Below are 25,905 nucleotides of genomic sequence, written 5' to 3'. Positions count from 1 at the left end.
ATGTGGTGAATATTTTTGAAAAAAAAAAAAACCTTCCAACAGAAGCCATACATTTTGCACCATTGTAGTAGATGCCATGGTAGACACTTCTATTGGTTATAGTAGCATCGAAATTATCAAAATTGATATTGATATGAATTGAGATATGGTGGCCATATATCTAAAATCAAAGGGACTAATAATGTTGTCACATGAAACTGTGGCCGTGTTGAGGTGTCTCTGGGACCCTCAATACTATTCATTTAGATGCCAAGATTATACTCCCATGATGAATAATGCTAAAGTTCAAAGCATCTGACAAAAAAGGTGGCCATATTGAAAATTGACTGATATGGGTGCCATATGAGGCCAGTGACATGTCCACTGTTTCTGGCAACCTCAAAACTGTACATTTTGACACCAAGATTGTGATTCTATGATGAAGAATGCCAATGTTATGAGCATTTATAAAAAAGTGGCGGCCAATTTGGAAAAAATGTCTATAACAGCCATCAGAGGTGGTTGCTGAAGTGGATCCACATCCAGAATTAATCAGTAGGGTCCAAAGGACCAGTGTGCCACGTTTCATGCTTTTAACCCAAAGTGCACGATTTTTTGCTTAACCCCCCACTATTAAGCCTGTCACACCGAGCTACAAGGTAACCATTGAACAGGTGCCGTAGACATCGCACCTTGGACAATGTCATAATTTACAAACAGTGTAGGGCACAATTTCGAAAAGCTATGAAAGCTGCCAGAAGACAAGCATGGGCCGGATATGTATCCTCTGTTAACAGAACACGAGTCTGCAGCATTTGGAAGAAAATAAAAAAAATTCAGGGTAAATTTGCACCCAATCCTCCTCCAGTACTTAAAGTGACTAATAAATATGTCACAGAAGTTAGTAATATGTTTTCTGAACACTTTCCTCGAGTCCATAAAATCAGATAGTTCTCCAGGACATCATTTAAATAATGATGGAAGAATAACAGGTACTTGACTTTTCACCAAAGAAAGCTGAATCATATAACATGCCTTTTTCTGAAAGGGAATTTGACTCTGCTTTAGCTTGGAGCAAGAACAATGCCCCTGGTCCAGATGAGATTCCTTATGAAATGTTTAAACACATTTCAAAGAACACAAAACTTTTTATAATAAGTATTATTAATAGAATATGGGATGAAAGCAGCTACTCTAGCATTTGGGAATTAGCTACCATATTACGATTCCTTAAGCCTGGAAAGGATCCTCTCTGCAGCAATTGCTTTAACTTGCTGTTTATGTAAACTGATGGAAAAAATGGTAAATGTAAGCCTGATGTAGTATTTGGAGCACAACAATATTCTAACACCTTCTCAGGGTGGTTTTTTCAAAATGTACTCCACCCTGGACAACTTACTGCAACTTGAAACCTCTGTCAGTGAAGCATTTGCCTCCAAACAACAGCATGTGACAGTGTTTTTTTTATATAGAAAAGGCATATGACTCTGCTTGGAGGCATGGGATTCTGAATACTACGCATAATAGTGGTCTGCGAGGCAAATTACCTTTATTTGTGAAATCATTTTACATCATAGGTATTTTAAAGATAAAGTTGGCAGTACTTTATCAGAGAAAAGGTGCCAAGAAGAAGGTGTGCCCCAGGTCAGTGTTCTCAGTGTAACACTTATGCTCTGGCCATAAACAGTGTTGCAGCTGTTATTCCAGAGAGGTCTTAAAAACACTGTTTGTGGATGACTTGTCAATATCCTTTGCTGCCACCCGGGTGAGTGTAGCTGAAAGAAAGTTACAATTAACAATAAATAAAATAGTAAGTTGGGCTGAGATACAGGGATTTAACATCTCTGTAAGTAAGACTACTGGTGTCCACTTCTGTCGGATCAGGGGAGTGCATCCTGATCCAGACCTCTATTTGTATGGCCTTAGAATCAGATGTGTAGAACAAGGGCACTTCTTAGCCCTAGTTTTTGACAGTAGATTGACTTGGGTCCCCCATATCAAAAATATAAAAGCAAAGAGCCTAGAAGCTCTACACACCTTGAAGGTGCTTTCTCACACCAGTTGCCTGATAGAAATCTTTTACTAAAGCTTCATAAACCCTTAATCTTATCAAAGCTGTCATACGGTTGTGAAGTATATTCTTCAGCTTCCTCATCTGACTTAAAAATTTTAGATTCAGTGCATCATTCAGGTATTCGTATAGCCACAGGAGCTTTCTGTTCATCACCAATATCTAGTTTGCTAGGTGATGCAGGAGAGATGCCCCTTGAACTCTATCGCCAGTCATCATTACTTTGGTACTGGTTTAGAGCGCAATTGCATCAAACTTTACAGCTGAACTGTATGGCATCCTAGTAGCACTAGAACATATTGCAACACTCCCAGTGAGTAGCTACACAATATTTTGTGACTAAAAGTGCCTTACAGTCCCTGGAAGTCTTCTATACTGATCATCCCTTAGTGTTGAAGATCGTGCAGTGGATCTTCTTGCACCAGTATAGAGGAAGAATTGTATCTTTTTGTCTTTTCATGCCCATGTGAACATATCGGGAAATGAAGAGGCAAACCAGCTAGCCAAATCAGCAGCACAAACTTTGATTCCGAGAAAATGCCCTGTTCCATATCACGATACATTCTGTGATATATGGAAATCCATCTAGCATATATGGGCACTTCAGTGGAACAGAGTATTCCCCAGTAAAATGATAGAAATCACTAGTCAGACACACCCTTGGAATTATGACCTAATACCATGGAAGTGGGAGGTTGTATTGTGTAGATTAGGTATTGTCCATATGTGTTCAACTCACGGCTATTTGATGAATGGGGAGAATGAGCCCTTCTTGACGATTGCTTAGTTCCACTGACCATTAGGCATTTGCTGGTTGAGTGTCCCAGTCTAGTGGAACTTAGGAATCCTTTTTTAGCTTATAGTAGTGAAGCAGGTGTTAATTATAGCATGACAAAACTGTTGAGAGAAAGCAGATGTATTAATAACGTTAACACTTATCACAGAAGCTGGTCTTCTCAAATATATCTGACAGTTGTGCTGTCTTAGTATATTCCTTTTCTTTTTCTTTTAAGTTTTACTGTTACGTGATCAGATTAATTAACAATCCTTTTTATCAGAATTTTATTTAATTTTTTAAAAATCAAATTTATATGTTCCTTTATTATTTTAGATTTTGTTTATTATAAAAGTTAAAAGATCACATTTAGTATTCGGCGTCGGTGACCCTGGTAGTCGTGACACCAGATAACTCACAATCAATCAATCAATCCTGCTTAAAGGGAAAGTCCCGTTGACCCCATAAAAACACCGTAGGCTCAAGCCTTGTAGTTCGGGCCATTCTTGGTCATTTTTTCCTTGCTTACAACGTAGTTTATCACTCCTCAGTAGACTGCATTTTATCCAGATTTGGGCGGCAACGATGAAATTCTTCTTCCACGATAGGATTCGAACCTGATATGGGAGAACTATGGGCCATAACTTAATCACTGACATTATCATTACATATAAGATATTATCATATATATTACATATCGCTATGGGATTACCTTACTTACTTCCTGGAATTCTGGGCGAAACGACCATGGGGAGTTTGTTATAATTACAAAAGAAACTTAATTTTTATTTTAATTAAATCTGACGTGTAACATCCATAGAAAATTGATCAAGGGAAAAATAATGGTTTAAGGCCTTCTTCAAGTGAGGCCGAGACATTGTAAAAAAGGGTGGTGGATGGCTGGCACTTATCTAATTATATTTACATAAAACAAAACAGATAAGAGAAATGGAATTAATGGGCAGGGAATAACAGATTCTTGATAAATGACTTAATCATATACAGAATAAATATTCTACGTCAATAAGGTGTTCACAGAGGGTACATCGCAGAGTGGTAGAATAAGGGTGGCATAAGGACACTGTAGATGTGATAGAGCCAAAGAGTTGAATGTACAGCCACGGCCAATCTGTAACAATCTGCAAGACGGTTACTCGCAATAAACACCAACGCCAGCAAATGAAACTGGAAGAGAACTGTTCAATATCAAATATAAGTACAATTTAACACTTGATAATTCAATACAAATTCACAATGGGTATTCGCACAATGGAAATAGAAAATAAATGGGGCAGAGAAATTATGAAATAATAGGATTGTTCCCCCTGATCCCAAATTCTTGACAAGGTGGGGGGGGGGGGGGGGGTGTTGCTTAGGGATCTACTGCAGAGAGAGTATGCCCCTTTTATGCTCACTCTCTCTGCTGTGAATTCAACTGAACATTGGGACCTTTAACCCCTTTACTCCTCCTCCTCCTCCTCAGAATTTTCACCCTTCCCTTCTTCTTTCGTTGTCGACCTTGGGATGGTTTTGGACTACAGAATTGAATGCTCTTTTAACTTGATGGAGGGTGGAGTTGGACGGCATGCCACTCCACCCGTAAAGCTTGAGTACCTGACGTGGTCAAGCGAGGGAAAATTTTTTTATGTCAAGCCGTGCCCACAGTGCTGGGTCCAATCTCGATAGACTGAAGGCCCTTAAGGCACTGTGGGTGTGGCGTATATCCAGGTGAGGATCCCAGGGAAGTTACCACTGTGTAACAGTATTGTTCCTCACCCAGTTGGGCCTCCCTGGTGAGAGGGACCTCATCCTGGACGAAATATGCACTTTTTTATATGGAAAATTTATCAACCATTCTCAAAACTTCTGTCACGGATTTGGACCATTCTAAAGAAAGCTAGAGTCACAAAGACCAGATTGGTATTAAAACGTTAATACCATATACTAAACCAAGGAAACATAAGTACCGTCATGACCCAACCTTGACTCACTTTGACTCCCTCTTTGGGAGTGGAAGTTGGTCAAGGTTTCTGACTATAGAAACTGAACAAAACATTTCAGCTTTGAAATTAGAAAATTGTTTACTAAATAGACATCTAACGGCAGAAATGTTGTTCAGAAAAATAAAAGAGAAGACTTGGCTTATAGAAGCTACAACAAAAAGCCAGTCTGAAGACTATTTGTGTTTAAAATTTATAGATACTATTAATGTTAAAGTGGAAAAACATGATAATATGAACAGAATTCAAGGTACCATTGTACTTCCTGTCAATAACGACGAACTAATCAATAAGAAAATGCTTTTAGACTCTCTCAAAAAGACATACCCCAAGGTTAAGGATTGTGAGGTGTATGATGTGACAAGTAAAAAAGACAATAAAAATAAACAAGTACTAAAAATAGCAAAAATAAAATTTGAGGTTCAGATTTACCCAAGAAAAAAAATTTTTTTTAACCCAAAATAGAGTTAAGACCCCATATTACAAAGCCACTGCAGCATCAAAATTGCAGTAAGTATGGACAGAAAGAGAAATTGTAGGAATGAACCAGTGTGCCTACTGTGGAATTACAGAACACACCACCAAATGGAAGTGTGGTAAACCTAAGTGTGTAAAGTGTGGGCAGAATCATCATGCAAGATCCAAAGAATGCATGTATTACAAATACAACACGGAATTGAAAATGTTAAAAGAAAGAACAGGCATGTCTATAACAGAGGCTAAATTAAAATTGAAAGTGAGAGGAATTCAAGATCCTCCTAGGGAATGTACGTATTCCGCTATAACAGGAACCAGTAATGAAAAAGAAAAACACAGATGGAAATTACAAGGTGTAGCAAAGTATGTCGCAAGAAGAAATCAGTAGTAAAAGGAAATAAAAAAACTAAGATAGTGAAGCATCAAGAAACAGGTGCAAATGATATGGATAATATTCTATCAAATTCATTTGTTAAGTATTAATGCAATAGAAGCACAAGAGGAAGTTCTGATGTACTGGAAATTAAAGATGAAAAAAGAACTTTAGATAGAACACCACCCAAAACAAAGAAACCAACTATCATTAGAGAAACATCGGTCAAACCAAAGACAAAACATATGAAAAAAAGAACAAAAACAAAAACTAACCAAGAATATACCTTTATCTCCTAAAATAATAATGAAACCTATAGATGCAGAGATCCAAAACACTAAAAAAAGACTGTCAACTTTTGGAAATACAACAATTAAAGAAATTTTGTCTGAAACTTTTACATTTTCAGTAGTTCCAATTTAGACTTTTCTGAGGAACTGCGATTCAATTGATAAAATATAAAACATTAGAGCGTTTAGTGAATTTAAAAAAAAAATTTCAAAAAGTTAAAACTAATTCTGATTTTTAATATACCGTTTTAGTATGTATCTAAGGAGAACATGAGTAAATGTATTTATTTGTGTGAGTGTGTTCTAGTATGAAAGCATTTTCCTTGGTGCAGTTTTTTTTATCTATGTATCCTGAATGACCTATTTGGTCCCAGTTCTTGGCCTAAAGGCTAGACTTGGCATTTTATCTAATCCTTCAGGCCAGCCCTAGGAGAGCTGAAAATCAACTCAGTAGTCTGGCTAAACTACGTTTATAATAATAATAATAACCAAAGAAGTGGATGAGAACCATACCATAGATGATAATCGGTACAAAAAGAACAAATAAAGTAATAGGTGTACATAATAACACATGTGGATGTAATGATTATTTCATTGCATTATGCAACAATAACAGAAATAGAACAAAAGTTTGCTTAACAAACGTTATAAGAAATTTTATGAAATATAGAAAGAAAGAAACCACTGATTTAAGCACCCATGAAAAAGTTTGCATGTGCTTTGAGCACTTAAAATATTACGAAGATAAACAACTGAATGTCGTAAATAAAACTTTAGAAAAAATTCAAGTTGATGTAAAAAAAAAAAAAAAAAAAAAAACACGACCGATATTTTCCAATAGCTGTATACAATGGAATGATATTTCCAATAGCTGTATACAATGGAACATAATGGTCTACAGACCAGATTACACCTGGAAGAAGTACAAAGGTTATTAAAAGAATATGAATCAATGATATTATGTTTACAACTTGTCAACAATACAATACCAACAATAGGTAAATATACCTTAATATCAACATCACAGGAGGAAGAAAGAAATTTAGGTACAGCCATATACAGTATGTACATAACAAAGTATGTTATGACAAAGTGCCTGTAAACATCGCTGACCTCCAAATATCAGGTATTAAAATTCGAATAAAAAACTATAATTATATCATTTATAATTTATACAACCAAGGAAATAAAAATTACGATATTAATAAACTTCGAGAATTACTTAAAAAGCCAGAGAACTTACATTATTATTAGATGATTTCAATGCTCACAACCCAATATGGGGCTGTGACTGTTCAAACTCAAATAGAGAAGGAAGTAAAGTAGAAAAATGTATGGATTCAAACGACGTGTGCTATATAAATGATGATGAAGTTAGCAATATTCAAAAACACAAGGAATATTTTCCTCAGTAGACTTAACTCTTATGTTCAACAAGTATAGTTGGTAGATCGGACGGTAACACAGTTGATGACTAGCACACCAATGATCATTTCCCAATATTAATTTCTTTATTACAAAATAATCCAGCAAAACATGTCCTCACTATGATATTTATAAAGCAGATTGGGATCGATGGGAAATGCACACTAAAAGTATACCAACATTTGAATATTTAAACGACCATAATGAAACTAACATGTTTCTTGTTGATTTCATTAAAAATGCTGCTGATAAAGCAATACCAAACTCAAAATCCCTTCTAACAAAGCACAAAGTTCCATGCTGGTCCGATGAGTTAGCAGAATTAATAATTATAAAACACTCAATAGGGAGACGATTAGATGATTTGAATAGAAAGTTCTGTAACATAGATAAAGCATTACCAATATTAGAAGGTACTTTCCAAATGATTACTACATTATTGCTATAAATTGAGGCATTAATATCTGCAAAATTTAAAAAGGAAGTAATTCAAGGGAGAATAATTTCATGGAGGAAATATGTATCAGATCTCTCTAATAATACTCCCATACAAAAAATATGGGAAAAATTCAGGACTTTTCATATAAAAAGATGGAAAAAGAAGACTTGTTCCAGAAGAAATAAGTAATATCATAGGAGAAATCTTAGTATATGTATGTAGTGATAGAAATTTAGATGACCATGCCCCTGATCCCAACTCCTTGGCGAGGTGGGGGGCTTAGGAATCCACTGCAGAAAGAGTATGCCCCTTTATGCCTACTCTCTTTGCTGTGGGGACCTTTCCTTTAAATTTTCACCCTTCCCTTCTCCTTCTTTCGTTGACGACCTTGGCATGGTTTTGGAATATTGAATTGACTGCTCTTTTAACTTGATGGAGGGGGGAGTTGGAAGTCAAGTCACTCCACCCGTAAAACCAGAGTACCTGACGTTGTTGAGCGAGGTAAAATTTTTATGACAAGCCATGCCCACAGTGTAGGGTCCGATCTCGACGGACTGACGACCCTTAAGGCACTATGGGTGTGGCGTATATCCAGGTGAAGATCCCAGGTTTGCCTATAATGTGATTAGGGTGGCGATGATTGTATTCTTGTAATACTCTCAGTCATATCAAGCGGGTTTGGCTTACACTTGGGCCACTCTAATCATGTTGTGCCATCCCCTGTGGGGTAGGGTAGGGACGTGGGCATTTGGGAGTCGGTTCCCACTTGTGCCATTAGTTGAAGAATAAACTGCATGAAAGGCTGATGATATCTTTTTAAGGTTTTTAGGTTTTTTATCCCTTTATTTAATCTTTATGATAAATACAAATAAATATTCAAGTACCCCTGGACCCTTTGATGGTAGTCAATCAGCACAGTTGATGACTGCAGGAACCTCCAATTACAACCTTCCTCTGGAAAAATCAATCAAACCATCCAGTATAATTACACTGAAACTGTATGCTCCAGTACTGAGTAGAGGGAAATTTAGTAGAAATATAGTATCTGATATAGGACCCGGTATATTTGAAAAATCATATGATAAATATTTGACTTTTAATTTGGAAGGTTCTAGTTGTGATATTTTTAATGTATATAGTGATATTGTAAAGTGTTGTTGCCGAGAGCCTAAGATTTCTTCTGAGGGGCAAGGAAAGCTGATGGTGGAATCTGCCTTGGCAAAGGAAAGTGACAAACTAAAAACATTATCTCACCTTGGAGGAGTTAGAGTAGAGTGTGCAGTACATGCTTTTTGGAATTACTCCAAGGGAATGATATATGCACCCCAGCTTTTGACATACTTTGAAGAAAAGCTCATAGAAGAATCAAAAGATCAAGGTGTAATAAGAATTGAAAGAATGAAGAAGATAAATGGAGTCCTTGTCCCACTTCCCTATTTAATTGTTTCATTCAATTCTACCCGATTGCCTAGTATAGTGAAAGCAGCCTGGTGATGTATACATCATGGAAAAAGAAATTAAAACATTAAGGGTAACCGAACATATCACATTTAGAAAGGCAAAAGAGAGAGTGTTGAATCAGTAAGTTAGACCAGGAATATCCTTTTCCAGTGTTGCTGCCAACCGAAGAAGAAATATAAATGTTACCAAGGATAATGTAAATAAAAAACTAGTGATGACCTGTACTCGTGCCTCTTTGGAGGAGGTGCCAGTGATTGTTGGTGCTCATGCCTCTTCGGAGTCTGTGCCAGTGATTTCTGGCGCTCCTGCCTCTTTGGAGGCAGTACCAGTTGATTTTGTCACTCCCGCCTCTTTGGAGTCTGTGCCAGTGATTTCTGGCACTCTTGCTTCTATGGAAGCAGAACCAGTGATTTCTGGTACTCCTGCTTCTCTGGAGGCTGTGCCGAGTGTACTTGGCACTCCCGCTTCTCTGGTGGCTGTACCAGCTAATGGAGCCTCTGATGCTTTGGAGGATGCACACCCCTCATAACCCTCTGAAAATGAAGGCAGTTATAAAAAATCGGTCTCCTTCCAGAAAAAAGGAGCAAATCAGAAAACTGGAAGCTCTTGAAAGAGGCTCCAATCTAACAGCCTCTAAGGGAAAGTAGAATTCATTAATTTTCTCCAGTGGAACTGTCAGGGATTAAGAGCTAAATGGGAAGAGTTAAGGCTGCTCATATCAGAAGTGTCTCCTGTTTGTATAGCTCTGCAGTAGACCATGATTGGTAATATGTGCCCCAACCCACGAGAATATACATTCTATCACTCCACCTATAATTTGAATATTGGAAGCCATGGTGGTGTCGCTTTGTATGTTCGAAATGACACCCCACAAAATCCTATTAGTATCCAATCAGCATTGCAAGTGATAGGTGTGCAGATCCACTTGCAAAGAAAATATACAGTATGCTCTCTCTATCTACCACCTAACAAAGTCTTCCCCATCAATGAATTTAAATCTCTTATTCAACAGTTACCACGTCCTTTTGTTATTTTAGGAGATATGAATAGCAGAAACCCTCTTTGGGGTGACATCGTCACCAATCAAAGAGGAAGGTGCTTAGGTTCCATCATAGAGGAAGAAAATGTGGGATTCCTCAACTCTGGGGAGTCTACACATTTTCATGTTCAAACAGGCACGTTATCAGCAATTGATTTATCTATATGTAGTGATGACTGTCTTATTGACTTTAATTGGAAAGCTAAAAATGATAGATTTACCAGTGACCATTTTCCAATAGTGGTGAGTGTAGCATCAAGTCCTCCATCTTCAAGGCTACCTAAATGGAACATTGGTAAAGCTGATTGGTCAACATTCAAGGAGAACAGCTCAATAGATGACTCTGCCGATGACTTTCCCTGCTCTTGACTTTTTGAATACAAAAATGCTCTCGGCTGGTCTTCAATCTATACCTAGGACTTCGGGCATATTTATCCGCCGACCAGTTCCCTGGTGGACTCGTAAATAGTAGGAAACTCATAGAACTATGAGGTCTGCTTTCACCCGATACAAATGTGAATTTCGAAAAGCAAGAGCTCATTTTCGCATGGAAATCAAAAAAGCACCGAAAGAATCTTGGACGATATTCATATCTTCACTAAATTCAAAAACTCCTCTGCAGGCAAGTTCACTCCTTGTCAACCTCCAGTTATCAAGATGAATGGTTTTGAGGTAGCAGACCGCCAGTTAGTGGCAAATGAGTTTGCTAATTATTTTGCTAATGTTGCGAAGAAAAATGATGATAGACCCTATTCTGCTCAAAGGCGGTGATGGAACAGGTCGAAATTGATATTAGTACATTAAGACTTGAGCAATACAATGCTCCTTTGACTATGAGAGAATTTGTATCAGCCTTGAATAAATGTAATGAATCAGCTCCTGGACTGGATGATTTAACATATTCAATGATTAAGCTTATCCCTGAAAATACCAGACTTTTCATATTAAGCCTTATTAACTGAATTTACAGAGAACATATCTTCCCCAATCTTTGGGAGATGTTAAAATTCCTGCCATTCGCGAAACCTGGAAAAGATCCATTCAAGACAGAAAATTATCATCCTATTGCATTGGCATCATGCTTGTGTAAGATTATGGAAAAAATGGTGAACACACGCTTGATGTGGTACTTGGAATGGGGTAAATATTTGTCGCCTGCTCAATGTGGTTTTCGAACTATTGTACTCTACAACTGATGTATTGGTTCGAATGGAATCTTCAATATGTGAAGTTTTTGCCGACAAGCAGTATCATATCGCAGTTTTTTTATATCTGAGAAACAGTTTGCCCCTCTTTATTAAAGCGTTTTTAAAAAATAGGTTATTTCAGGTACAGGTTGGAGCAACAATGTCAGAAGTATCCAATCAAGAAGAAGGAGTACCACAAGGAAGTGTTTTAAGTGTAACCTCGTTCGCCTTGGCAATCAATGGGGTGTCCAAAATAATTCCCCCAGATATAACATATACCCTTTTTGTTGACAACATTTCGATTTCCTTTGCAGCATCAAGGATGGCAGAGGCTGATGAGGTTAATGGTTTTAGATTTTCTGCCAGTAAAACAGTAACTATGCACTTTTGTCGTATAAGGGGAATCCACCTTGATCCAGATCTATTCATTCATAGGCAGAGAATTCCATGTGTTGGTGAAACAAGGTTTGATTTTTTATAGCAACCTGACCTGGATTCCACATCTGAAATATTAAGGCAAAATGCTTTGAAAGCAATGAATTTGCTGAAAGTCGTGTCTCACACTTCATGGGGTGCAGACTGACCTCAGATGTTGAGATTATATAAAGCCTTGGTGTTTTCCAGATTAACTTATTGGTGTAAAATGTACACTTACGCAAAGCCAAATATCCTTAAAATGCTCAACTCAATTCATCATGGAGGAATACGGTTGTGTACAAGAGCATTTAAATCATCTCCCACCGAGAGCATGTTTGTAGATGATGGTGGGTGAGATGCCAATAGATCTTCATTACAAGCGTCTGCTAGTTCGGAGCTGTTATAGATTCGAGAGCCTACCTAAGTCTTTAACCAGTATTTGTATGAGTAAGGAAAGGCATTGGCAGTTTTCTGAAAATCACCCCCAAGCAACCTCATCCATTCGCTTTTAGAGTAAATATTATTGTCAGTGAATTAAACTTGCCAAGGATCGAGATTTTACCAGCAAAATATTCAGTTAGTCCTCCCTTGAACTTTCCAAGAACATATCTTCCCCAAGCTTTGGGAGAAGTTAAAATTACTGCCATTTGTGAAACCTGGAAAAGATTCAAGACAGAAAATTATCGTCCTATATCATTAACATCTTCTTTGTGTAAGATCATAGAAAAAAATGGTGAACACATAATTGATGTGGTACTTGGAAAGAGGTAAATATCTGTAGCCTGCTCAGTGTGGTTTTCGGAGTATGCACTCCACAACTGATGTATCAGTACGAATGGAATCTTCAATATGTGAAGCTTTTGCCAACAAGCAGCATCACATCACTGTTTTCTTTGATCTAAAGAAGGCTTATGGTACAACATGGAGATATGGTATTTTGAGGGTCCTTTATGAATGCAACCTGAGAGGCAATTTGCCCCTCTTTATTAAGGCTTTTTTTAAAAATGGGATATTTCAGGTTCAGGTTGGAGCAACAATGTCAGATGTGTTCAATCAAGAAGAAGGATTACCACAAGGAAGTGTTTTAAGTGGAACCTTGTTCGCCTTGGTAATCAATGGGGTTTCTAAAATAATTCCCCCAGAAATAACATATACCCTTTTTGTTGATGACCTATCGATTTCCTTTGCAGCATCAAGGATGGCAGTGGCTGAACGCCACCTTCAGCTCTGCATTGATAATATAGTAAAGTGGGCTGAGCTTAATGGTTTTAGATTTTCTGCTAGTAAAACAGTAACTATGCACTTTGTAGTATAAGGGGAATCCACCCTGATCCAGATCTGTTCATTTATAGGCAGGGAATTCCATGTGTTGTGAAACAAGGTTTCTTGGCTTGATTTTTTATAGCAAGCTGACCTGGATTCCACATCTGAAATATATTAAGGCAAAATGCTTGGAAGCAATGAATTTGCTTAAAGTCGTTTCTCTCACTTCGTGGGGGACAGACCGAACTCAGATGTTGAGATTATATAAAGCCTTGGTCTTTTCAAAATTAAGATATGGGTGTGAGGTGTACACTTCTGCGAAGACAAATAGCCTTAAAATGCTCAACTCATTCATCATGGAGGAATACGGTTGTGTACTGGAGCATTTAAATCATCTCCACCGAGAGCATGCTTGTAGATGTTGATGAGGTGCCACTGGATCTTCATTACAAGTGTCTGCTGGTTCGGAGCTGGTATAGAATCTAGAGGCTACCTAAGTATTTAACTAGCAATTGTATGAGAAATGAAAGGCATTGGCAGTTTTATGAAAGTCACCCCAAGCAACCTCATCCATTGGTTTTAGAGTAAATGTCATCGTCCGTGAAATAAATATGCCAAGAATCGAGATTTTACCAGCAAAATGTTCAGTTAGTCGCCCCTGGAACTTTCCAAAGGTAAAATTCTGTAGATATTTTAATTTTACCAAGACAGAATTGTCCAGTGAAGCCATGCGGTGAATATTTTTAGTACATTCCTTGCAACATGATGAGTCAACTGCAGTTTTCACGGATGGCTCAAAGTCAGCTTTGGTGCAGGTTATCATCTGTTGCATCAAATTTTACAGCAGAATTATATGGAATTTTAAAGTTTTTAAAGGAAGTTTTAATTCGCAAAGAAAATAATTTTATTATATATTGTGACTCAAGAAGTGTTCTTCAGTCGCTGGAATCTCTTAACCCTTTAAACCCTCTGATTTTAGATATATTGGAATGGCTGCTTTTACTAAAATGAAGAGGGAAAGAAATAAAGTTCTGTTGGGTTCCTTCCCATGTTTAGGTGGCTGGGAATGAGAAAGCTGACCAACTTGCAAAGTCTGTGGTCAGCTTCCCAGAACCCACAAGATGCCTACTACCATATCGGGATTTGTATCCTCTAGTAGGTCAGAGAATTAAAATAATGTTGGCAGTCATAGTGGGAGGATATTTTGACTAATCAAAAAAATATCCTCCCGTCATCAGTGTCTCCTTGGTTATATCCAAATATGCCAAGGAGACAAGAAACGATGTTGTGCAGATTGAGGATTGGACAAACAAGACTCCACAACATGGGTTTCTTGATGTCACGGGAAAATAATCCGTTTTGCGAGAACTGTATTGTGCCCTTGACTGTGTAACATTTGCTGATTGAATGTCCCAGATTCGGGAATTTGAGACATAGGCTCCTGTCTTGGGGTCGTGACAGAGTAGGTAATTTTATCCTAGCTACAATTCTTGGAAAGGATTGTAATATAGAGCAGTTCTATATCTATATGAGGGAGGCGGGCCTCCTCAACCAAATTTAAATTATACATAGATTGTCTATGTAAGAACTTAAATATATGAAAAAAAACTTTTATATAATATATTTATAGATATTTTTATATGAAATTTATCAAAAAAAAAATTTTTCTATTTAATTTATTTCGGTGTCAATTACCCAGATGTTGTGACGCCAGTTATAATACACAATCAATCTGATATGTTATCAAACATCTTCCGTTTTTACCAAATATTTTCCTTACATTGAAAAATATCTGTATGCAATAATCCATAAGAATTCACGCATTCACTTGTAAAAATGAATGGCTTCTCCATACTAGACAAAATATATAATGGTTATACAAGGTAATATAATACACTGCACATTTTTCGTAAGTGCGACAATAATTTAGAATTATTTAAATCTAACAAAAAAAAAGATGGCATGCACTATTTAAATCTATTAAAAAAAGACGGCATGCACTTGCAATATTTTAATGTCTATTATTTTCCAATAGAGCAACTTATTTAACAAAATGCGATACGAATAAACCCCCGCCCCTTCTCTCTCTCTCTCTCTCTCTCTCTCTCTCTCTCTCTCTCTCTCTCTCTCTCTCTCTCTCTCCAAGTAAATTCTTTTACCTGTGGTTTCAAGTTTTTTAATTTCATGGATCAATATGGAGAGTTTGTTTACAGCTTATTTAACAGGCAAAGTATCCCGTGAGCCTGGTTGGCAGGCTCTACCAAATTGGCCAAAGACGAGTCATCTTTCCCAGTTCCTGAAGAATATTTTGTCTTGGATAAAAGAAATTCAGAACGCCCCACATGAAATAGTATGATGCTATAAAATACATATTTTACCTGGTAAACAAGTAAACTAAAAAATCCCGAATTTAATTTATTTAGCCAGAGAAGGGACCGACTTCTTTCATTATTTTAGCTTTCAGAGGGGAGGTTGTCCATTCGAAAGAGAATTGAATTTCGTCTCCGTGCTTTGTGGGTTTTATTAAATACTATGATATATTTGGAAAGAATTCATTATCCAATGCAAGCAGATGAAAATTTTCAGCTATTAATACCTGAAAATAGTTTATTTTTTAACTATCTGGTCCTAAAGATTCCAGTGCATTAAAATATTATAAATTGTAAAGCTGAATGCTTCCTATTTTTTCGAATTTCTAACGGCGTTTATATTTTTGGATTGTAATAAATTTGTATTTACACTCTGCATATAGTATATCAATGTTTTTATTGGGTAAATAAATTGTATCACAACTAAACTATATTCCCCCTCGACCTTGGACCACCATGACATTGTGAGGGGCTCTTGAACCCCAGGAATTTAGTCCAAGAGGCCCATATATCATTAATATATATGTATATGGATTAATTTTTGTGGAATTTTCCACTTCTGATAAAATTTATTAGGCCTGATAAATAGGAAAAGATATCATAGTTAGGACTGGGTTTATATCCGAAGCTAAATAGTGGGAACTGTGGTAGGACAATCAACTACCTAATAATGTTTGGACCCAAGAGGTATCAGAATGATAGCTCAAAGACAACTATTCGTCAGGGATAGACCACGGATTCCAGGCGGGGCTGGCTCTGGAGATAGAAAACCAAGGAAAAACAACAAATTGATAAACACGAAGATACATGCGGTTGCAGTAAATGCATTATAGCAATGTGCCACAAAATTAAGACTTTAACCAAAGACAGCCTAAACAACACCATAAGAAATTTCATGAGGAACAGGAATAAGGAAAAAACAAACATCAAATCTCATGGAAAAGGTTGTATGTGTATTGAACACTTAGAATATTACAAAGAGAAAAACCTCAGTGTTGTAGATAATATTCTAAAGAAAATCAAATTGGAAAAATTAAATGAAGATGGTAAAAAAGTAACAGCTAACGAAAGTGAGATTCAAACTACAACAAAAAATGAATCAAGACCTACAAAATACAAATTAACTTATAACAAATTTAAAGAAAATATCATCTATAGTAATCTAAGGTAATTCGACCACTCATATTACACCATTCAATCTTTTTATAATTCAATGGAATATAAATGGATTATTAACGAGATTGCACTTAGGATAAGTCCAACGACATTTTAGCGAGCACGAACCAATGATTATATGTATACAACACATAGGAAAACGTGTTCCAAATATAGGTAAATATCTATTAGCTACAACATCACAGGAAAATGAAAATAATTCATATACGACAAATTAGATATAAATTACACTGAATTGCAAATTTCAGCAATAACAGTGAAAATACAAAATAATATGTTCGACATTATTACCTTATACAACTAGCCTAATAAAAAGTATGATTTAAACAAATAAAAAAAATAATAAAAGAATTTAAGAATCTTATATTAATTGTAGGAAATTTCAATGCCCATAATCCAATATGGGACTAAAACAACATTACGCCGGATAAAGATGGAGCAAAAATAGAAAACTTAATGAACACTAATAATCTTTGTTGTCTGAATGACGCACGAAGTAAATACATATTATTCCAGAGCCCATGGAACATTTTCCACAGTAGATGTCAACCTTTGTTCAACAAATAGAGTTGACAGACTAGATTGGAATATATTTGATGACTCCTACTCAAATGACCATTTTCCAATAATAATATCCTTAATGAGTAATGAACCAAAACCATATTTTCCACATTATAAAAAGCTAAAAGCAGATTCGGACATTTTTAAATTTCATACCAATAATATACCGCGGTATGATTATTTGAGAAATCACAATGAGGCGAACGATTTCTTTGTGTCCTTCATTAAAAAGGCAGCAGACAAAGCTATTCCTCATTCAAAACTCTATAATAAAAAAACATAAAGTCCCCTGGTGGTCAGATGATCTATCTGAATTAGTACGAGAAAAACAATCTCTAGCAAGAAGGTTAGATACTCTAAACAGAAGATTCAGTAAAGTTAATAAATCAAAGCCATTCATAAAAGAAAAATTTTCCATTAGAAATAGAAGTATTAAAACCTTTATATAACAAATTATCAGCCTAATTTAGAAAAGAAGTGATAAAAGGTCAAATAATATCTTGGAGGTCCTATATGTCACAAATAACCATCGAAACTTCCATTCAAAAAGTATCGGAAGAACTCAGAAAAATAAATGGAACAAACATTAGACCAACCAGACAAGCATTATTAGATAATGGAAATAAATTTTTAAATCCCTTCGAAATAAGTAACATACTTGAGGCAAGTTTTGCCAAAATAAGTAGTGACGAAAATCTAGACAAACATTAAAAAAAGTAAAAAACAAAGCAGAATCTATTATACTTAACATTGAGACAAAGGAAGATATATATTATAATAAGAAGTTCAATATGGAAAAGTTAGAATATGCTCTCTTGAACAGCAATAATAATAATAATAATAATAATAATAATAATAATAATAATAATAATAATAATAATAATAATAATATGCTTTATTTCAGCTCAGGGCCATATACATTGAATATAGAAAAATACAGACAGTAACATCACATCTAGTACATGAGACATGATAAAAAAGAAAAAGAAAATGAATAATCAGCACTTATCCACAAAATAGCTGAGGTAGCATAAAAGATAGTAATCATAATACTTGTAATAGCAGCAATAATATTGATGAGAAAAAAATGCATTGAGAGTAATAACAGGTAGTGCACATATTATATAACTTAAATTTCAACTAGAGACCTCAGGTGGTTACAGTAGTCAGGTCCAGAGGGCTAAATACAAAAATTGAATGTAAAAAAAACTAACTTGATAGTAATCACAGTAATAATGAAAAAAATTAAAATATCAGCAATAAATGTAATAATGACAAAAACTGCAGATGATATCTTAATACAGAGATTAAGTCCTTTAGGGGACAAAGGCCTCATTTTCCCATCTTTCCCACAATTTAGATCTTCTTCTTGCTTCACTCCTTAGGATGCTTTGTATGAGCGAGTTGCTGCTGTTTCTCACTCGGGTTACCAGACTGGACATTGTTCGCCTAACTATGATTTTTAAATTGTCCAGGTGGTTTTCTATGAACATCTGTGTGGCGGAGTGGTAGCGGGGAGTGTTTGTGAGGCGTCTCAGAATGTCATTGTGCATAACAGTGATGCGTCTCATGGTCAATCGGGTATAGTTCGTCCAGAGGGAACACCCATAGAAAATGTAGCAGTACGAGCGGAAGAGCAGCAGTTTCACGTCTCAGTGACAGAAGGCAAACCTCCTTGCAATCATGTTGTCAGCTGCACGCCTCTGTTCAATGTCTGCCGTATCTTTTAGGTCGTCGGTGATAATGTGACCCAAATACGGAAATTCGTGCACAAATTCCAGCCGATGGTTTCTGAGGAAAATTTGTGGTTCTGCAATATGCTTAAGTGATCTCGGGAGCAGCGACATGCACTGGGTCTTGGTTTCATTGTAGATTATATCAAATTCCTCTGCATATTGGCGGCAAGTGTCGATGAGTCGTTGGAGACCTTGCACTGATGGGGAAATCAGAACCATATTGTCGGCGTAACAGAGGTTGTTTATAGTTGTTTCATTGACGGTGCATCCGATTGGGAGTGAGTTCAGTTTGACATTCAAGGCATCTGTGTACGTATTAAACAGGTATGGAGAGAGAATGCCCCATTGCCGAAGCCCGTTTAGGGAGTCGAAGGTGTAATATAATACGTTACCCCGTTTGACACAGAATTGCTGTGTGGAGAACCAGTAATGTAAAATGCCAATTAGATACAGGGGTGTGCCCATTTTATGCAGCTTCAGGAAGAGCTTCAGGTAGTTTACTCTGTCAAGTGCTTTTCTCACATCTACAAAACAAAGGAAAACAGGAGAGGCTGATGATAGGTAGTAATTCAGCAATTCTTTCAGTATGTAGATGCAGGTGTCGGTTGAGTGGTTTGCTTTAAACCCTAAATGATTGTCAGTGGTGTGTAGAAAGGGGAGAAGTCTCACTAGAAGAACAGACTCAAGTATCTTCGATGCGATCGTTGTGATTGTAATTGGCCAGTAGTTGCCAGGGTCAGCTGCATCCTTTAGCTTGTTTTTGATTAATGGTATAAAGTGAACTAAGAGTAAGGAGTCTGGATGAAACCGGTGAATTATGCACGCATTGAATAGGGCTGCTAGCAAATGTAAATTATCGAATGGCAGAATTTGAAGGCCTCTGTAGGAAGACCATCACAGCTGGGCAATTTATTATTAGGTAGGCTGTTTATGGCATCGCTGATGTTACCTGGCATAATACAGTCTGCAAAATGAAATTGAATTTTGTCAGTAAGGAGGTTATCGACATCCCTTCGGGAATCTTGATCATTTATGCAATTCAGGATATTGTTGAAGTGATCGCCCCATATACTTGCGATAGCTTCGTCTCCGACTGCTTCCCCTACTCTCTGTGATAGCTTTTTAGTTTTGGGATTTAAGGACTGGATATCTTTCCAAAGACGAGGATAATCACCAGATTCTAAGTTTGTAGACATTGCATCGGCTCTTAGTTGTTTTTCATTTAACCTGCAGTGCTTAAGAGCAAGTTTGAACTGCGCTCTTGCCTGTCTCATTAGTAATGCAGTGTGCCCTTCCCTCGGGCTACCATTTTGCCTCCACAGCAAAAACATTTCTCGTGAGTATGTATACAGATCTTTAACCAAGTCATTACATCCAGGTATATTACGAGAATTACCGAAGCAAGCATAGCGGAGATTATGTTCGAATAGAATTCATTCCGATCCCTCCTGTGGTGGTCATTTCTACAATCTGTGACAGCACAAAGTGAGGCATCTGCCGGTTGAATTATTGACCGCAACCTGGTTTCTGTGGTTGCCCTAAAGTATCTGGTTTTCTGTTGGTTTTTAAAATCCCAGTTTACTGCTGATGTTTGCTATGAGATGATTTGCCACCTAGCACATTTGGCAAAATCATACTTAATAAAATTTTACAATCATTTATGGCTCCAAAACTTGTTTCCAGATGAATGGCGAAATGCAATATAATTCCTATACCCAAACCTGGAAAAGACGCTATTAACGTGAATAATTATAGACCTATCTCATTAGCAAGTTGTAAATGCAAGTTATTGGAGAAAATGGTAAATGCATCACTTATGTGGCACATCGTGAAAATAATATTTTATGTCCTACACAGTTTGGTTCACAACGTAATAGGCCCCCTCGATATGGGACCACCTTGACTTGGTGAGGGGGCTCTTGAACCCCAGGAATTAGTTCCCGGGTTTGAGTTCAAGAGTCTCATATTTTTTTTTTATATTTTCATTTGGAGTATTATTGTGGAATTTTCCTCATTTTGTGAAATTTATTGGACCTGACGAATGGGTAAAGATATCATAGCTGGGATTGAGTTTATATCCAAAGCTAAACAGTGGGAGCAGTGATAGGATCATCAGCTATCCAATAATGTTCGGACCTGAGAGATATCAGATCGATATCTCAAGGGCAGAACTATTCTTCAGGACTGGACCACGGATTCCAGGTGGGTCTGGTCCTGGGGATAGGACTCTCAGCATTCTTTCCTGTTTGCCCATAACATGGTTAAGGTGGGGATGATTGTATTCTTGTAATACTCTTCAGTCCTAGCAAGCGGGTTTGGCTTACACTTGTGCCACTCTAACCATGTTGTGCCATCCCCAGTGGCCCTCTTAAGTTGAGACTGCCTTGACGGAGTTACGCATTTCCAACCTATGGTTGAAACTGTGTAGAGGGCAAGAGGGCTTTCGAACTGTGAAAATTATCTCCTAGTTTGAATCTAAATATCTCAATTTTTCTCTTACTTGACCCTTGTTAGGTAGGAGCTGGGTCTCTGAACTTAGGCTTTACTGTGATCCAAATGGCAGGGACTATAGTGGTTTGGTCTGCCACTTGAATATGCTTGGACCCTGAGAATATTGATGTAATTTTACATCAATATTTATTTGGGCGGGACTACCTGTGGGGACGTACCTACAGAATCCGGGGAGGTATATTCTCCAGGGTAGGACTCTTGGCAGTTTATCTGGATTGCCCTCTAAAATAACATGAGTGGGGATGATTGCATACTAGCTATGCCCTCGGTCCTATCAAGCGGGTTTTGCTTACACTTGAGCCAATCATGTTATGATAGAGCCATCCCTTCGGGGTAGGGTAGGGAGTGGACATATGGGAGTTGGTCTCTGCTCTGCTATGTGTCTTTGGTGAAGGGGAAGTCTGTGAGAGGAGACACAGTTTTTTCCATGACTTGCAGTTGGTTTCTCTGTAATTAAAAAAAAAAGAAAAAATGGAAATTGATAATGGAACTCAATCCCCTGGAAAATGTGACCCTTTGACACTAAATTCTCATCTGACCATGGACACAAACAAGGACACCCTTTTGGACATTTCATCCCAAAATATACCAACTATGGAGCCTTTTCTCAAAAGAAAATTCAAGCCTAGCCCTTCCCTAGCTTTATTTGATTCACTTTTTGGAAAGGACAGTTGGACAAGATTTTTGATAATAGAAAGTAAAAAAAAAAAAATTTTAAAAAAAAAAATTTAAATTTATTAAAGATTACCTGACCATATACCCAACAGAAAACATGAAATTTCGTCAAACACAAACCAATACATGGATAGTGGAAACCACTACTAAAAGCTGAATCAGAAAATTACTTACAAATTACAAATATAGATAACATAAAAATAAAAGTCACCAAACATAATAAACTTAATTGTATTTGCGGTACTATAATCCTGCCAAATAATGATGACCAATTAATAGATAGAAATATTTTGATGGACACGCTTAAGAAAAGATACAAAAACATTGAAGAATGTGACATCTATGATATCCCAAGTAGGAAAAATTCAAAGATAAATATACATATAGCTAAACTGAAATTTGAAGGAAACGAACTTCCTTTAACAATTAAAGTGTTAGGGCAGACGAAAGAGTTGAGACCATATATCCCTAAACCACTACAATGAAAATCATGTAGTAAATATGGCCATTCAAGTAAAAATTGTAGAGAAGCTCCAAGATGTACAAGTTGTGAATCATACAACCACACAACAAAATGGGACTGTGAAAACCCAATTTACGTAAATTGTGGTCAGAATCACCACTCAAGATCAAAAGAATGCGCATATTTCTTATACAACACCGAACTAAAAATCTTACAAGAATGTCAATAAGAGAAGCTAAGATAGAACTAAAAGTAAGAGGTTACAAGATCCAGCAAGGAAAAACACATATAAAGAGGTAGTAAATAAAGAAGTGCAAAACCAAATTCCTACAAAATTATACAGTATGAATCAAACAGAAAATATTCATAACATAAAGGCCCAAAATTCAAGTTTAGAAGCTACAGAACATATAAGTAACAAAAATTTATATAATATTTTACCAACACCAGAAATGCATGAAGACATGTTGAATTTGGAGGACCAGCAAAATACAAGAGCTAATTCAAAAGACAAAAAACAAAAAAAAAAAAAAAAAAAAAAAAAAAAAAAAAAAAAAAAAAAAAAAAAAACAAAAAAAAAAAAAAAAAAAAAAAAAAAAAAAAAAAAAAAAAAAAAAAAAAAAGACAAAAAAAAAAAACAAAAAAAAAAAGACTACGTGAAACAACCCCACCCAAATCCAAAAAACATATTATACAATCAGTAAGACCATAAGTCTATATGGAAAAAATGAATACTGACAAGACAAAGTCAACGAAAATTGTTTGCAAACAAAAAATGAAAAAAGAGAAACCCGAAAAAAAGAGAAAGTTAAAATATCAGATAAAATTGAAGAAAATCTTGAAATAGAACCCAAGATCAAAAGCCATTTCAATACACCTCTAATAAAAAGAACATCTGAGACTCTTCAGCCAACAGAGAAAATAACAGCAGAAATACATCACCCACCAAAAGAAGAACAAAGTACAGCAAAATTATACAACTCCAATAAAATACAAAGTACAGGAAAACCAATAAAGATATTAAAACAAAATCCAAAACCTTCTTAAAATGTTATTTTACAGTGGAATATCAGAGGATACATATGAAATAATGAAAACTTAAAATCATTAATTAGATAATATAATGCAAATATTATTTGCTTACATGAAACGAAAATAGGTAACAATGTTCTCAATGCTGGCATAAATTATAAAGAGTGGAAATCAACACAAATTTTAAATGACAACATCCAAGGAGGAACTGCAATTATAATGCATTCTTCAATCAAATGCCAACCTGTTAGGATTAACTCGATAATACAGGCATGTGCAGTTCAAGTATTCCTGAAAAAAAAAAAATAACCATATGCTCAATATATATGGAACCATCGCCTAATAGATCATCTTGGAAATAATAGACCATTACAAGTGGAAGATTTAGAAAATTTAATTGAACAATTACCAAAACCTTACTTATTAGTAGGTGATTTTAACGCCAAACAACCTATGTGGGGAAGTACATCTTCTGACAGTAGAGGAAATATTCTCCTAGATTTTATAGATAACAAAAATTTGATTATTTTAAATGATGGTTTGCCAACAAGATTTGATGTTTATCATAATACCACATCTGCAATGGACATCACTTTATATTCCCCAGAAATTGCCACAGATTTCAGTTGGAAAGTAAATAATAATTTATTTGGGAGTGACCACAGTGGGAACATGAGTAAATGTATTTATTGTGTGTGTATTCTAGTATGAAACCATTTGCCTTGGTGTAGTTTTTTTTATTCATCCTAAACGACCAATTTGGTTCCAATTCTTCCCTAAGGGCTAGACCTGACATTTTATGTAATCCTTCGGGCCAGCCCTAGGAAAGCTGAAAATCAGCTCAGTGGTCTTGTTAAACTACTTTTATAATAATAATGCCATCTTTTTGACCACATGCCTAATTTCTTTAGATAATATCTTAATCTTATTACTGTCTCTGGGTCTGCTGCATTTACACCTAATTTGGTGTCATTGGCAAATTTGGCTATCCTGCTAGTTAATACTACATCAATGTCATTAACATTAATCAGAAACAAGCCGGCCAAGGATAGAACCCTGAGGAACTCCACTTGTCACATCTGTCCATTCTATTCTTCATCGCTTGTTATGAGAGAGGGAAGTCGGCTGAGAGAGAGAGAGGACACTTCGTGATGTGAAGATACTCTCCTTGGGTCAACGTTACCAACATACTTCGAAGAGGTAAGTTTTGTGCCACGACCTTCTTGAGGTCGTAACAGAGGCAGACAGAAAGAGGTAGTGCTCTGCCTGTGGATGTGTTACCTTTCTGGAGAGACTGGCTGTGTAAATGAATTAGGAATTCAAATAGGTGTTAGGAGATAGGATTTAGTAGGAGGTAGCCAGATAGTACTCTGTTGCTTGCAAGAATTTCTTTTGACTAGGGTCAACAAATCCATATACTGAGAAGTCCTCGAAGGTTTGCTAGGTCAGTCATGACTTTGTGAGTGTTTTGATATGGTGTGTTTATTTTCCTATTGCCTTGACATCATGTTTGTATAAGATCATGGAAAAAATGGCGAATGCACGCTTGATGGGTACTTTGAGCGGGGTAAATATCTTTTGCCTGTTAAGTGCGGTTTTCGGAGCATTCACTTCACAACTAATGTATTGGTTTGAATGGAATCTTCAATATGTGAAGCTTTTGCTGACAAGCAGCATCACATCACTGTTTCCTTTGATTTAGAGAAGGCCTGTGATACATCATGGAGATGTGGTATTTTGATGGTCCTTTATGAATGTGAATTGAGGGGCAATTTGCCCCTCTTTATTAAGGATTTTTTTTTTATTTGGTTATTTCGGGTTCAGGTTGTTGCAACAATGTCAGATGTACTCAATTAAGAAGGTGTACCACAAGGAAGTGTTTTAAGTGTAACCTTGTTCGCCTTGGTAATCAATGGTGTTTCAAAAATAATTCCCCCAGACATAACATATACCCTTTTTGTTGACGACCTTTCGATTTTCTTTGCAGCAGCAAGGATGGCAGTGGCTGAACGCTGCCTTCAGCTCTGCAATGATAATATAGTACAGTGGGCTGAGCTTAATTGCTTTAGATTTTCTGTTAGTAAAACAGTAACTATGGACGTTGATCAAATATGAGGATTCCATCCTGATCCAGATTTATACATTCACAGGCAGAGAATTCCATGTGCTTCTGATATAAGGTTTTA

Source organism: Macrobrachium nipponense, chromosome 1, assembly GCF_015104395.2.
Source record: "Macrobrachium nipponense isolate FS-2020 chromosome 1, ASM1510439v2, whole genome shotgun sequence".
Lineage (NCBI taxonomy): Eukaryota > Metazoa > Arthropoda > Malacostraca > Decapoda > Palaemonidae > Macrobrachium > Macrobrachium nipponense.
The sequence above is the reverse complement of the archived record's forward strand: the minus strand, read 5'-3'. Positions refer to the sequence as shown.